We start from the raw sequence: 16769 nt of genomic DNA on the forward strand, positions 1-16769 counted from the left end.
CTAAGATAGCAAGGCACACGTTCAGAATAATGGATGATGTGTCATGTTTCATGTTGCTAAGAAGCCATCAAGAGACCTGGTTGGGGGAAATCAAAAGACGTTCGTACAGTAAAAGCGACTGTTGCGGCGTTTAAAGATTTTGCTGGTTCCATCAACCCACGTTGCTCTCTGCTTGCTGAACCCATTAATGGGATGAGGATTTTAAGAAATGACATTGTTGTCATTGTTCCATGAAAATGGGGCAAAAAACTTTTTTTTTTTTTTGGACAAAAAGCAGGCCCAGCTGTTGAATAGTGTTTCCTGAAGTCTTAAAGGGAAAGTTCACCCCAAAAATGAAATTTGATTTCTGTCATCATTTGCTTACCCTCAAGTTGACTTTCTTTCTTCTGCTGAAAAAGATAATATTTTGAAGAATGTGTAACAGTTGATGGACCCCATTGACTTCTATAGTATGGGGGAAAAATACTATCCAAATGTTAGGTTACATATTCTTCAAAATATCTTCTTTTGTGTTCAGCAGAACGAAGAAATTCATACAGGTTTGGAACAACTCGAGGGTGAGTGAATGATGACAATTTTCATATTTCGGTGAACTGTCCCTTTAAAGGAGTAGTTCACCCCAAAATTAAAATTCATTGTTTATTCACTCATACAACAAGGTTTTCGTAGTTAGCTGTAGAACTCAAAAAACAAAAAACATAATAGTAGTCCATAAGACAATATTCTAAGTCTTCGGAAGTCATATGATAGCATAGTGTGAAAAACAGACTGAAATTTAAGTTGTTGTAAGTAGCGACCTTTGCACCATTTCACTTGAAACGGGCCCTGCAACAGAAGGGGTCTCCACGTGCACGCAAAAAAGAGCCCTGCCCCCCACCAGCACAGAAATTAACGGGGGCTAGGGGCAAAAAATACCACCAAATATAATAAAAATGCCCCCAAAATTCAAGAAATATGGGACAAAAATGTCCTTGTATGAGTTCTTGTTTTTAATATTTATAATAGGATATAGAGTGCTGTTTTCCTGAATATCAGCACAATTGCAAATGTGATAGTCTATTGATTCATACAGCAGCTCAATAGACATGGTGTGAATCTAACTTGACTTACACCATGTCTACACCAGACGCAAGCAACTTGACACTACAAAAGCAAATAGAACCCATTATAATCAGTGATGCTGTCTACACTGGATGCAGCGAGGTGCCACATGAAACAAATTTCCAGAGTCAGGTTAGATGCCATATTGAATCTAATGCAGATGAAAACGAGACTGTGAGGGGTAGACGTACAATCTTTATAAATCTGTATATATAAAAGGTCCTATATTACATAATTTACAACTTTTAAAACGATTTTATTGAGTATTTGCCTACTACATTTTTTTGGAAAGACGTTAGACGTTTCGAATAATCAGACTGTCGTTAAACAACAGTACAATTCATTAAATGCACTGTATTCTAACCCTTCACAGCCTCGTTTTCATTAGTCAAAATTTAAATATGGAGCTACCCTGACTATGGGTTTGTACGGGTTTGAAACAACACAAGGGTAATGATATAGTTTTCTTTAAATAACATCTTTAAATAGTCTCTTTAAAGGGGACCTATAATGCCCCCTTTCACAAGATGTAATATAAGTTTCTGGTGTCCGCAGAACGTCTGTGAAGTTTCAGCTCAAAATACCCCATAGATAATTTATTATAGCTTGTTAAATTTGCCTCTATTTGGGTGTGAACAAAAACACACAGTTTTGTGTGTGTGTCCCTTTAAATGCAAATGAGCTGCTGCTCCCGCCCCCTTTCCAGAAGAGAAACAGCTCGTGCTTCGGTTGCTCAACAACAACAAAGCTGGAGAATCTCACGCAGCCGAAATGAGGATTGTCAGTGTTGGTGTTCAGCCTTACATTGTTCAAACCAAGAGTCGACACTCAGGAAGACTCAGGAAGAAGTTACAACTTTTAGAATGAAACTGGACATTTCTGAATGGTTAGTGGATAAATTTATGTAGTTGCTGTGGAGTTGATTCAACTCATCCACTAGCATGTGCCGTCATGTTCATCTTTTGTGCAAATCCAGCATTGAATTGATCCTCGTTTGTGAAGCAGTCCACCGTAAAATTACGACATGGCAACAACATTCTACTAACAACTCTTCCTCTTCTCTAAAGCAGCCCAACATGTTGAGTGTTCCTGGGGGCGGGGTTTATGTAAATTTTAGAGTTAGTGATGTCACTAACCCAGGAAGAAGCTCATTGTAGTCCCTACCAGCTGTTTGTCGTAGTCCTTAAAAAGCAATTTCTGTAAAAGGAAATATCTCTGTTTGCATTGAACTTTGAGCATTGTAACTTTGCAGATGTTGTTTATGCTCAAACAGCAACATTACACACTAACTAAAGTTAAAAAAGTGAAATCATAATCAACCACCCCTTTAAATAGTCTCCAACACCTAACACACATTCTGCTTGACCGACAAAACGATCACTGCCCAGGAAACTGTAATTTCATCAAGCAAACATAAAGTGTAATGGCTCTTCCCCAGATGTTGCGTTAGCGTATTTGAAACCGCTGAGGGAGATACGGGACCGAGGTCACGACCCCGTGAAAATATACATCTAACGTCCGCCTGTCTGAGCACGTCTTCCCTTCTATCATCGAACCATAAATATTACAATGGTCTAAACATCACAATCTCACACGCTCTCAAAACACAGCGCAGAAGTGATAGATGGAGGGTGAATGATAGATGGAAGACAGCTTTGTTTTCCACCTTTCTACACTCTGGATCAGGAGCATGGGGCGGTGGGCTATTTTTCTTTTTGCCAGGGGAGTTTTTTGCTTTTTCTTTCTTTTTCTTTTTGCAAAAGCACATCCACTAAGTGTGATCCCCCCCGCCCCACTCTCTCTCTTTTTCTGCTTCCTGCGTTCTACCTGCATGTGAAATGCGTCTGCATACCCCTAACCTCGCTTTTTCCTCCTGTGTCAGAGCCACCCTTAAGTGCTGTTGCCGATACCCATGAGTAAGCCCCATAAAAGCCGCACCATCGCCGCGGCCGTTATTGTTTCTTGCGGATGATTGATTGATGGATGAGGGCTGACACTTCAATGAAGCCATTTCCACTGGCATCTCTATCCGATGATGTGCAGCGTATATTTTCTATCCACGCCTCATTGCTCGCCTGTGTCATTCCTGGAAGTTCATTTACACCATGTTCCCTGAAGGACCTTTTTTGCCCATCTCCCTTTCTCTCTCCTTTTTTTTTTCTTCTGTTTTTCTTCTCTTTCCCCTTCTAGTGTCATAAAATAATGCTATTTCTTGTAGGCTCTGTGGGGGCCGGGGATAATTTGAGCAGAGTGACAAAACAAAAGGCATGGAGAGGTTACTTACAGGAGGAGCTTGTATCAAACCGTATATATGCTTACATTTAAATCTGCTTAAATACAGTATAGTATTTTTATTCCTGCTGTATAGGGCCTTTTTGTATTCAGTTTTTTTTAATTCATGAAATATTAAACTCACAATGTTTTGTAGGTCACATGATAATGACAACATGGCGAATGTAGTACGTCTGGATCATATTCGTACCACACACATTCATATTATATAGAACGTACTTATTTAGAGGTTGCAGAGTTCTTATTCAAAACTAATTTTGGATGCAGCCTCGGTATAGGTTTGAAGGGTTAGTTCACCCAAAAATGTAAATTCTGTCATTTATTACTCACCCTTATGTCGTTCCGCACCTGTAAGACCTTCATTCATGTTCGGACGACAAATTAAGATGTTTTCATAAAATCCGATGGCTCAGGAGGCCTGAATTGTCAGCAAGACAATTCAAACAATTAACTTTTAACAATTAATTAACAAGACAATTAACTCTCAATGCCCATAAAGCCACTAAAAACGTATTTAAAACAGTTCATGTGACTACAGTGGTTCAACCTTAATGTTATGAAGCGACGAGAATACTTTTTGTGCACAACCCCCCCCCCAAAATAACACCTTTATTCAACAATATCTAGTGATGGGCGATTTCAAAACACTGCTTCATGAAGCTTTACAAATCTTTTGTTTTGAATCAGTGGTTTGGAGCGTGTATCAAAATTGCACCTTCCAGTGAACCAATGAAATTTCAGAACACTTATGACATAACAAAGCCTCGTTTTTTTTTTTTTTTATACACGCTCTGAGCCACTGATTTGAAACAAAAGATTCGTAAAGCTTCGAAACTTCATGAAGCAGTGTTTTGAAATCGCCCATCACTAGATATTGTGGAATAAAGTCGATATTTTGTTTTTTGGCGCACAAAAAGTATTCTCGTCGTTTCATAACATTAAGGTTGAACCACTGTAGTCACATTAACTATTTTAAATATGCCTTTAGTAGCTTTCTGGGCATTGAAAGAGTTAATTGTCTTGCTGGCAATGCAGGCCTCACTGAGCCATAAGATTTCATCAGAAATATCTTAATTTGTGTTCCGAAGATGAACGAAGGTCTTACGGATGTGGAATGACATGAGGGTGAGTAATAAATGACAGAATTTTAATTTTTGGGTGAACCAACCCTTTAATCAATGGATTTTATGATGCATTGTTGTATTAAGCCCAAAGTGTACTTCACTTTTTACGCGTATGCGAGGCTCTGCGTACAGTATGCAAATTTCACCATCTGAAGGCATACTGTACTTTGTACGCGCAGGTCGCACATACTCATTTAAATTATTTTTGCAGTAATTCGTTTATCCACAAGGTAGCAACCATGCCCTGGGGGCGTTGATCCACATGGTAGTCAAAGAAAACCTGCATAAACAGAGCAGAGCGGAACGCATGCAAGCTACAGTGACAATGGAGGCCTATATAGACAAGAGATTGTGCAAAGAGGTTAGAAAGTACCCTGTACAACTCTAGCATGAAAGAATACAAATATATTTATATGTGTTGTAACTCGTGGCAAGAGATTACAAGTCAAATGAAGTATACTTTGCAAGGCTGTGCATTCGCATGCAATAAAAAAACGATATATGATTGAATGCAAAAGTAAGTAGGTTTTTGTCACTCTAAAATATCCCATCCTGTTTGACAAAATTACAGAATTTGCTATGATAATTTCAGTATTAAAAACTTTCGCAGTTAATTTCTATCCTGTTAGGTTCCATCCTGTTCATTTGCTTGCAAATGTGTACTTTGATCAGTCTCATATACAGTATTATTGAAATACTTCCTTACGCAAGCTTATTTTTTTATTTTTTAAAAAGTTACAGAGATCAAAAGGTATTGGATAACAGAAATGGCCCATGCAGCAACTTTGTTAGCATTTAAGGTAATTACACTATGTTAGTCAACCAGCAAATGGTGTGGCTTCCTGTTTTTTGCTTCCACAATATTGTAGCAATAACAACAATTTTTCAGTTGGTGAGTTGAAGAAGAGAGAAAGATGGCTTTTCGAAGACAATTCTTCATTTTTATCTCATATGGAGAGCAGATGGCAGGCCTGCATCAGTGCAGGAGGCTTTCTGGGATGACAGCCATGAGATTCCCCCTCAGGTGCCATTGGAGCCCTCATGTGCCGGGAGTGTGATGGTTGGGACATGGCACCTCCTCGTGAAAGAATGGCTCTCTGTTCGCCTCCCTTTCTCACTTCGTAATGGTGCTTGCTAACAACCTAATATTTCAAGTGTATGTGTGCACACATAGAGGCTCAAACAGTATGGACTCTCTTCTCTCCTACTCTAACAGTCTATTTCTTTGTGTGGGGGTATGAAAACACTTAAAATCCTTTGTTATGAGGGGGTCGGTTCAATATATATGAACAGAATTATCTTCTGTTATGGACATTAACTATTTGTCTATGGATAGTATTTGTGAGAAATTTCAACTCGCCCCTCAGTGTGTATAAATGAATGAGAAACACATTTATGCTAATACACTTCATATTGGAGGTTTTAGTACCAGAAATGCAAAGCCTGTGTTTTTATTCAAACTTTAGGTTTATTATTCTACCTAGCCATGCTGTAAAATTATACATAGTTTTGTGATTCATTTGCACTAGTGTCATGGTAACGTTTAAAAAATTCTTCATGTATCATATTTTTGAAATAGTGTGATAATTGTATATTAGCAATGCTTTACGATTGCCTGCTAGGACTTCATTGTGGATATATAAATGTTAACATGTTTTCTGTCCTTAGAAACCAAGGACTGTGGTAATTGACAACATGCACAATTTAAATGCACCATGTGTCCTAACCAGTTAAATAATGTGTTTGTCCAAACAGAAAGCGAAAATACTGTGTGATGCAATACAATCATAACCAATCAGAACATTTTATGTTTAACATATACCTGTAGAGAGCAGGATCATGGACCAATTAGGCTTCACTGTATACACCTGGTATTTAGATGTGATTTCGTCAATCAGATCACAAGTAGATGAGGGAGAAACATACGTGTTTACACCTGGTATTTTAATCCGTCTCTTTTGTCCTTTTTCAACCTCTTCTGTCCTGATTTCTTTGAGGGAAGAGTCTATGGGTGGGTAAATATGTGTTTTTTTTTTCAGCTCTTCAGATCTCCTAAGGCTCTGTTTACACCTGGTATTAAGATGCACTTTGGTCGATCGGATCACAAGTAGACAACGCTAAATACAAGTGTAAACAGGGTCTAAAACATTTTGAGCTTGTCCACTTTCAACCACTTCCAGAGGTAATCAAAAACACATTTACCCAAATTGCTTTCGTAGAGTAAACCCTCATGAGGTCAAATGCGTTCAAAACAGCCACAAAAGATCGCCTTCTCTCCACCTACTGACCTAATGACTGACCTAATGTGTAAACCTTATGGGAAGTGCGCTAGCCAGACAGGATTTAAACTTTGTCGGCTGAAGACCCAAGTTTGGTTTGAAAAGATTGAAAGATCTGAAAAAACCCATACATTCACCCAGCCATAAACCCTCCCCTCGAAGAGGGGACACAAGTGGTTGAAAGTGGACAAAAGACATGGATTAAAGCAAAAGGTGTAAACGGGAATGTGTCTCCCTCGTCTACTTGTGATCCAAATCACATCTTAATACCAGGTGTAAACAGGACCTAAGAGAGGGTCTATGTACAATAGAAGCCAAGCAACTGGCAAAATGTGTTCAGTTTAAGACAAAACCAACTCCAAAACCCCCGAAAAATGTGAAAAAATTGTAACTTTTGATGTACAATAGCTTATCAATGGGGCAAAGCCCTCAAAGGGACATCTTTGTACCCTTAAATTTACCCTTAAAAGGTTCGTAGTAGAGTACCTTAAAGGTACATATTGTATTACTACTCTAAGGTACTAATATGCATGTAAATAAGGTAAAATTTTTACTTTTAAGGGTAATGCCCCAGTTACAAGATGTTGTACTTGCAGTTTTTTTCCTGACATTTAAATATGTTGTTTCTTGCATGTGTGTTGTGTGATAGCCACCCTTTACCCTTTAAACAAATATGTTCCCACATGAACCATTTCCTTTCTGTCTTTTACAGTGTTTGTGTCACAGGCCATTTCAAAGTGTCTTACAGAGAAAATGCAGTATGTACGAAAATCTCTGAGACCTTGTCACAATACCAGAGAGAACATATGGATACTCTACCAAAACCCTCCTGAATTTTTGATGACTCGACCCTCTGTCCTCTTTCGGAGATGAAGTGCCTCATAAGGAGAGGTGAGTTTTCGTTCCCCCTGTATTTATACATTACGCACAGCCCTTCCCAATGAAAGAAAAGTATTGAGGCAGGAGACTGGCGTATATTTCCCCTGCGTCTCCCTTCAGCATGTCATTCTTTATCAGTAATCACCTCAGAGGGCAGCGTGGTACTCGTTTGCGAGAAGCTGACCTCCCTTGCACTGAGAGGCGGTGGACAGTAGGGCCATCCATAAAGCTGCGATGCATTACCGGTGGTAATATGTAGTGTAGTCGCCCCTTTCAGGCACTAGTGTTCAAGTGCAAGGCCTGGGGAAAAACACCTCTTGGGACCCATCAAAACTCGTTCTGGTTCTTTGTGTCACTGGTATTCATTAACCCGCAGAAACAGTGAAAAATGGAAGATGCTAAGCTATGTAGATATGAACTTTGTATACCTACCCCGTTGAGAAGACCAGGGCTATGCAACTCAGTTTTTCTCGAGGGCCAGTGTCTTTCAGAATTTTGTTCCAACTTTTATCCAATATTCGAATAATCCTTGATTAGCATGTTCAAATGTGCTGGATTAGGGTTGGAGCTAAACTCTCTAGGACAGTAGCTATCCAGGACCAGGGTGGAATAGTCCTGGCATAAACCAACATGAATTTCCATGCAGGTCTGATCTGGTTTATGCATTTTAACTGTGGGTCCAGCTGGAGGACCAGAATAACTATGTTGTTCATCATCAAAACTTGTGTAGCATACAGCAGAGTTGACTAGTATGGTCTTTCTGGTGATGCCAACTGATCAAGGAAGTTTTGCTGGTTAAGAAGCCTTTTGAGGACACCAACATCCAAAATCTAGAATAGATGCCAAAGTTAATTTGATACAAAAGAAAACTAGACGGTAAAGTATAGATGTGTAGTTTGCTCAATAGGTTTTACTGTCCAAGATCACATCTAATCTTCACGCTCCATGTTTTCTGAAGTTTTTCTGACATGTTGAACAATTAACACCAAGGTATACAGAAGAATAAATTATTGACTAGACTGTACATGTTAAATGTGGCGTCTACCCCGACTAAAATCCATGTTCAGCAAGGGTTCATTCTTTGAAAATGTTCTGTGATCAGCAGTAAGATACAGTTGAAGTTTACTCAAACTTATGGTCCAAGCTCTGCTTCAGGATGCATCTCATCTGCCCAAGTGCATATACGTCTCAATCCTAAAGGCGATTCAGCCACACCCATCCGGCAAAGCAATACACTTTATCCGCTAATGTGTGCTGACACTGAATACTACACCCACCGAAATGAGGAGCCGCAAATTGGGTTATTCATCTTCACCTGGCGGTAATCTAGTTGATAAGCACTATGCACGTAGATCTCGCGGGGGAGAGGCAATGTGATTACTGAGAACAGAGCCCATGATGCCTGAGTTGCAGTAAAGGGCCTCTGGTGCTTCGAGGGATGGGCCTCTAACAAACACATTTGAAGAAGACAAAGAAAACACTCAGCCACTCACTTCTCAGCCATGTAATGCCTTGTAGTGTTAGTAACCATTTGGATGAGACGATGGAAAAGGAGAATAAATGAGCTTGTTTTACTGACTTACGGGAGAAAGGTGATTTGAGAGGTACTCCATGGAGTTTGAGAAAGATATCATCCATTTCCGCCTCAGAGAGACTTGGTCTTTTTCTTCGTTTATATCCTCTTGCCGTACCTCAATTGTTTTTCCCAGAGAATAGCGTGCATTCACCTGTGAAATCGGGCCAGCGTGCAGAGCAGTCTGACTGTTGTAAATAAAGAACAAAGGCTAAAGAGATTCAGCTGTCCATCAGCTGGGGCAGGATACAACATTATCTCACGGCAGACTGGCTTGAAGTTAGAGCTGATGTCCGAGGGACTGGTGCATTTTCTTTTGGCTCTTTACTAAAGCCCTGGGTATACTTTGTTTTTTCACGCATACGCTAGTGTACGCGTACACAGGCATTCGATGCATGCGCAGTTTTGAGCAATCTGTCACCACGAGTTACAACCCATGTAAATATATTTGCATTCTTTCATGCAAGAGCTGTACAAATGAGAATACTTTCTAACCTCTTGACACAATCTCTCGTCTATGTAGGCCTCTATCGTCGCTGTAGCTTGCATGCGTTCCGCTCTATTCTGTTTATGCAGTTTTTCTTTGACTACCTTGTTAATCGACACCCCTAGGGCACGGTTGCAATACAAGTACGTGTGGTTACAAAAATCCGGCGGTGCACGTACTGTTCTGATGACGATATTCGTGTCACGAGCACTGTATGCTGACCCTCGCGTACGTGTAAAAAGTGAAGTATACTTTGGGCTTTAGTTGTAGAAAAAGCAAAGATACAAGTATCCAAGTCATTTGTAGAGATCCAAGTTTGCAATGTTAAAATGATTTATGAAAAAAGATTTATCAAAATGCGATCAGAGGCCTCAACTGGACCCCTGAGCCTTAGGTCGCATTAACTCATTATGAAACGCCAGTGCCTTGAATTATACTACAAATGTAAACACAGGACTCTTTAGTTGACTCCACATTCTGCAGGTTGTGAAAAAAGCTGGGGCCTTTGTTGCCCGCTCTAGTTGGTGAATTATTTTCATCCCTTCAGGAGTCCGTCTGACCAAGATGTAGCATCATCTCATGACTTATGCATGTCATAGACCCCCTTACCTTCCCCTCCTAATGGCCAGATAGCTTCGGCGGCTGCGAGTTGTTGTTGTATTTGCCGACGTGATGCATAGATCCCCGGTGGCTGTGTAAAAGCCAGCCAGACCAGGTGCAACACTAATATCCCAGCCGTATCCAAACATTTCCTTTCAAAGTAACCAGCACACAGGGGCCCATAAATTAGAGCCAAGATGTCGGGCTTCCAATAAGACCCTACCCTGAGCAATAAACTTTGACATTGGTGTGTGAAAAACGGTGGCCCTTTTTCATTGTCAAGTGTTACAAATTGATGAAATGAGTTCATCGATGTTCCCTGGTCATTATCCCTCTAGTGGCACTTTGTTTTACAGACAGCGGGGAAAGGGACGGAGCAGATTAGGGGCCCCCGACACAGTTTATCAAACCAAATCTAATATCATCCATAAGAAGGGAATCTGGAAATCAATACTTCATTACTAAATTGTTACTGGGGATGAAGAGTGATTGTGAGGGTTCAGAGATGTGTCTCGGCGGCCGGGGCACGGGAAGTTCAATGTCACCGGTGAAGTGATAAGTAAAGGCTTTGATGGGAAGAAACATTTCTGTAATGGGGGCACTGGTGAAGGAGGGCTGGGGGGGTGTTGGTGAGTACAGATAATAGAAACTGAGTCTGCCTTTGATTGGGCCTTTGCTTTATAGCTGGAAAGAGAGAGAGGCAGAGGATAGGAAAGGGAATCTCTCTTTTTTGACTTCACCAATACTTCTAACACTACTGAGTATGTGGGACATTACGGTGGACTTATTGGGTCATCGGCAAGCAAACTTTCATTATGAAGGCATCGATTTCCCCCAAAAAAAGAAGAAGGAAGAAAAAAAAAGGCATCGATTTACACAATAATAAACTCTTTACTTAATATAGATCATTGTTTATTTAACACTCATTGCTCTATTTGCTGAATCTGTGTATTGAATGTAGGTGAGTGTGAGCTGTTTTGTTGCTGGTCTTCCATAGGCAGGGTTTTCACTATTGGCAATGAATTCTTGTCCACATCAAGCACTGCCTTTATGCAGCATTTAAGGCAGGTAAATCTTAAATTGTTTAGAGACATTCGGTATGGTGGCTGTCCTGGCTTTCAGTCTAATAAGATAGTTTGTTTACTCCAGATTACTCCATGTGCATTAACTTAGCAAACGGAAAACAATAATAAATAATTTGAGCTATAAGAAATTAATTTTACTTTTGTTGTCGGATTTTGAAATTTTTGTTTTGAAATATGTTAAAAAAAAATACAGTATTTTAGCAGGATTTGAGCTACAGTAGGAAGCTAAATGAATGCTACTTTTGTCATCAGATTTTATTGCTGATTTAAAATATATTAAAACTGTGGTATTTTAGCACGATTTGAGGTAAGAAGCAAAATGAATGCAACTTTTGTTGTCAGATTTTATTATGGATTTGAAATGTTAAAACAGTATTTTTGCACGATTTGAGTTAAGAAGCTAAAAGAATGCCACTTTTGTCATCAGATTTTATTGCTGATTTAAAATATATTAAAACTGTGGTATTTTAGCACGATTTGAGGTAAGAAGCAAAATGAATGCCACTTTTGTTGTCAGATTTTATTATGGATTTGAAATGTTAAAACAGTATTTTTGCACGATTTGAGCTAAGAAGCTAAAAGAATGCCACTTTTGTCATCAGATTTTATTGCTGATTTAAAATATATTAAAAATGTGGTATTTTAGCACGATTTGAGCTAAGATGCTAAATGAATGCCACTTTTGTCATCAGATTTTATTGCTGATTTAAAATATATTAAAAATGTGGTATTTTAGCACGATTTGAGCTAAGACGCTAAATGAATGCCACTTTTGTCATCAGATTTTATTGCTGATTTAAAATATATTAAAAATGTGGTATTTTAGCACGATTTGAGCTAAGACGCTAAATGAATGCCACTTTTGTCATCAGATTTTATTGCTGATTTAAAATATATTAAAAATGTGGTATTTTAGCACGATTTGAGCTAAGACGCTAAATGAATGCCACTTTTGTCATCAGATTTTATTGCTGATTTAAAATATATTAAAACTGTGGTATTTTAGCACGATTTGAGGTAAGAAGCAAAATGAATGCCACTTTTGTTGTCAGATTTTATTGCTGATTTGAAATGTTAAAACAGTATTTTTGCACGATTTGAGCTAAGAAGCTAAAAGAATGCCACTTTTGTCATCAGATTTTATTGCTGATTTAAAATATATTAAAAATGTGGTATTTTAGCACGATTTGAGCTAAGACGCTAAATGAATGCCACTTTTGTCGTCAGATTTTATTGCTGATTTAAAATATATTAAAAATGTGGTATTTTAGCACGATTTGAGCTAAGAAGCTAAATGAATGCCACTTTTGTCGTCAGATTTTATTGCTGATTTAAAATATATTAAAAATGTGGTATTTTAACACGATTTGAGCTAAGATGCTAAATGAATGCCACTTTTGTCGTCAGATTTTATTGCTGATTTAAAATATATTAAAAATGTGGTATTTTAGCACGATTTGAACTAAGAAGCTAAAAGAATGCCACTTTTGTCATCAGATTTTATTGCTGATTTAAAATATATTAAAAAATGTGGTATTTTAGCACGATTTGAGCTAAGACGCTAAATGAATGCCACTTTTGTCGTCAGATTTTATTGCTGATTTAAAATATATAAAAAATGTTGTATTTTAGCACGATTTGAGCTAAGACGCTAAAAGAATGCCACTTTTGTCATCAGATTTTATTGCTGATTTAAAATATATTAAAAATGTGGTATTTTAGCACGATTTGAGCTAAGAAGCTAAAAGAATGCCACTTTTGTCATCAGATTTTATTGCTGATTTAAAATATATTAAAAAATGTGGTATTTTAGCACGATTTGAGCTAAGACGCTAAATGAATGCCACTTTTGTCATCAGATTTTATTGCTGATTTAAAATATATCAAAAATGTGGTATTTTAGCACGATTTGAGCTAAGAAGCTAAAAGAATGCCACTTTTGTCATCAGATATTATTGCTGATTTAAAATATATTAAAAAATGTGGTATTTTAGCACGATTTGAGCTAAGACGCTAAATGAATGCCACTTTTGTCATCAGATTTTATTGCTGATTTAAAATATATTAAAAAATGTGGTATTTTAGCACGATTTGAGCTAAGACGCTAAATGAATGCCACTTTTGTCGTTAGATTTTATTGCTGATTTAAAATATATAAAAAATGTGGTATTTTAGCACGATTTGAGCTAAGAAGCTAAAAGAATGCCACTTTTGTCGTCAGATTTTATTGCTGATTTAAAATATATTAAAAAATGTGGTATTTTAGCATGATTTGAGCTAAGACGCTAAATGAATGCCACTTTTGTCGTCAGATTTTATTGCTGATTTAAAATATATAAAAATGTGGTATTTTAGCACGATTTGTGCTAAGACGCTAAATGAATGCCACTTTTGTCGTCAGATTTTATTGCTGATTTAAAATATATTAAAAAATGTGGTATTTTAGCACGATTTGAGCTAAGACGCTAAATGAATGCCACTTTTGTCGTCAGATTTTATTGCTGATTTAAAATATATTAAAACTGTGGTATTTTAGCACGATTTGAGCTAAGACGCTAAATGAATGCCATTTTTGTTGTCAGATTTTATTGCTGATTTAAAATATATTAAAAATGTGGTATTTTAACACGATTTGAGCTAAGATGCTAAATGAATGCCACTTTTGTCGTCAGATTTTATTGCTGATTTAAAATATATTAAAAATGTGGTATTTTAGCACGATTTGAGTTAAGAAGCTAAATGAATGCCACTTTTGTTGTCAGATTTTATTGCTGATTTAAAATATATTAAAAATGTGGTATTTTAGCACGATTTGAGCTAAGAAGCTAAAAGAATGCCACTTTTGTCATCAGATTTTATTGCTGATTTAAAATATATTAAAAAATGTGGTATTTTAGCACGATTTGAGCTAAGACGCTAAATGAATGCCACTTTTGTCATCAGATTTTATTGCTGATTTAAAATATATTAAAAAATGTGGTATTTTAGCACGATTTGAGCTAAGACGCTAAATGAATGCCACTTTTGTCGTCAGATTTTATTGCTGATTTAAAATATATAAAAAATGTGGTATTTTAGCACGATTTGAGCTAAGAAGCTAAAAGAATGCCACTTTTGTCGTCAGATTTTATTGCTGATTTAAAATATATTAAAAAATGTGGTATTTTAGCATGATTTGAGCTAAGACGCTAAATGAATGCCACTTTTGTCGTCAGATTTTATTGCTGATTTAAAATATATAAAAATGTGGTATTTTAGCACGATTTGTGCTAAGACGCTAAATGAATGCCACTTTTGTCGTCAGATTTTATTGCTGATTTAAAATATATTAAAATTGTGGTATTTTAGCACGATTTGAGCTAAGACGCTAAATGAATGCCACTTTTGTCGTCAGATTTTATTGCTGATTTAAAATATATTAAAACTGTGGTATTTTAGCACGATTTGAGCTAAGACGCTAAATGAATGCCATTTTTGTTGTCAGATTTTATTGCTGATTTAAAATATATTAAAAATGTGGTATTTTAACACGATTTGAGCTAAGATGCTAAATGAATGCCACTTTTGTCGTCAGATTTTATTGCTGATTTAAAATATATTAAAAATGTGGTATTTTAGCACGATTTGAGTTAAGAAGCTAAATGAATGCCACTTTTGTCGTCAGATTTTATTGCTGATTTAAAATATATTAAAAATGTGGTATTTTAGCATGATTTGAGCTAAGACGCTAAATGAATGCCACTTTTGTCGTCAGATTTTATTGCTGATTTAAAATATATAAAAAAATGTGGTATTTTAGCACGATTTGAGCTAAGACGCTAAATGAATGCCACTTTTGTCGTCAGATTTTATTGCTGATTTAAAATATATTAAAAATGTGGTATTTTAGCACGATTTGAGCTAAGATGCTAAATGAATGCTACTTTTGTCGTCAGATTTTATTGCTGATTTAAAATATATTAAAAATGTGTTTTTTTTTTTTTTGCTGATTTGAAATATGTTACAAATATTAAAAATGTGGTATTTTAGCACGATTTGAGCTAAGATGCTAAATGAATGCCACTTTTGTCGTCAGATTTTATTGCTGATTTAAAATATATTAAAAATGTGGTATTTTAGCACGATTTGAGCTAAGACGCTAAATGAATGCCACTTTTGTCGACAGATTTTATTGCTGATTTAAAATATATATAAAAATGTGTTTTTTTTTTTTTTTTTGCTGATTTGAAATATGTTACAAATATTAAATGGTATTTTAGCATTATTTGAGATAAGAAGCTATATGAATTCTACTAATGTTGCCAGATTTTATTGCTGATTTGAAATGTTAAAATAGTATTTTAGCACTATTTGTGCTAAGAAGCTATAAATGAATGCTACTTTTGTTGACAGATTTCTTTGCTTATAAATATTAAATAGTATTTTAGCATTATTTGAGATGAGAAGCTATACAAACTCGACTATTGTTGCCAGATTTTATTGCTGATTTCAAATGTTAAAACAGTATTTTAGCACGATTTGAGCTAAGAAGCTAATTGAATGCTACTTTTGTTGTCAGTTTTTTTTTTTTTTTTTGCTGATTTGAAATATGTTACAAATATTAAATGGTATTTTGCCATTTTTTGAGCTAAGAAGCTATATGAATTATTGTTTCCAGATTTTACAGCTGGTTTGAAATATGTTAAAAATGTGGTATTTTAGCTTGATTTGAGCTAAGAAGCTAAATGAATGCTACTTTTTATGTCAGAATTATTTGTTGGTTTGAAATATATTATTGAATAGTATCTCTTAGCATTATTTGAAATAAGAAGCTATATCAATTCTACTATTGTTGCCAGATTTTATTGCTTGTTTGAATTATGTTAAAAATGCGGTATTTTGGCATTTGAATGCTAACTGCTAATTCTAAATATATGCTAGTTTTGTTGTCAGAATTTTTGTCAGATTTAAAATATATTACAAATATGGAAAGATATTTTAGTAATAATTGCGAAGATGCTATATGAATTCTACTATTGTTGTCGGATTTAATTGCAGGTTTGAAATATGTTTTAAAAAATAAGGTATTTTAGCTTGATTTGAGCTAAAAAGCTAAATTAACGCTACTTTTGTTTTCAGATTTATTGCTGATTTGAAATGTTAAAAATACAGTATTTTAGTCTGAGTTAAGCTAAATGAATGCTACATTTGTTGTATATTTTAAAAATACAATAAAATGCAGCTAGTTCTTGCTCTAAAGTGCTCACTGTAACAGCCAAAGAAACAAATTTGTTTAAAAAAAAAAAAAAGTGTACCCTGACCTCCACAACTGAAAACTATCTAATCAGACTGGAACTGGGGATTTGTCTT

Source organism: Chanodichthys erythropterus, chromosome 20 (assembly GCF_024489055.1).
Source record: "Chanodichthys erythropterus isolate Z2021 chromosome 20, ASM2448905v1, whole genome shotgun sequence".
Taxonomy (NCBI): Eukaryota; Metazoa; Chordata; class Actinopteri; order Cypriniformes; family Xenocyprididae; genus Chanodichthys; species Chanodichthys erythropterus.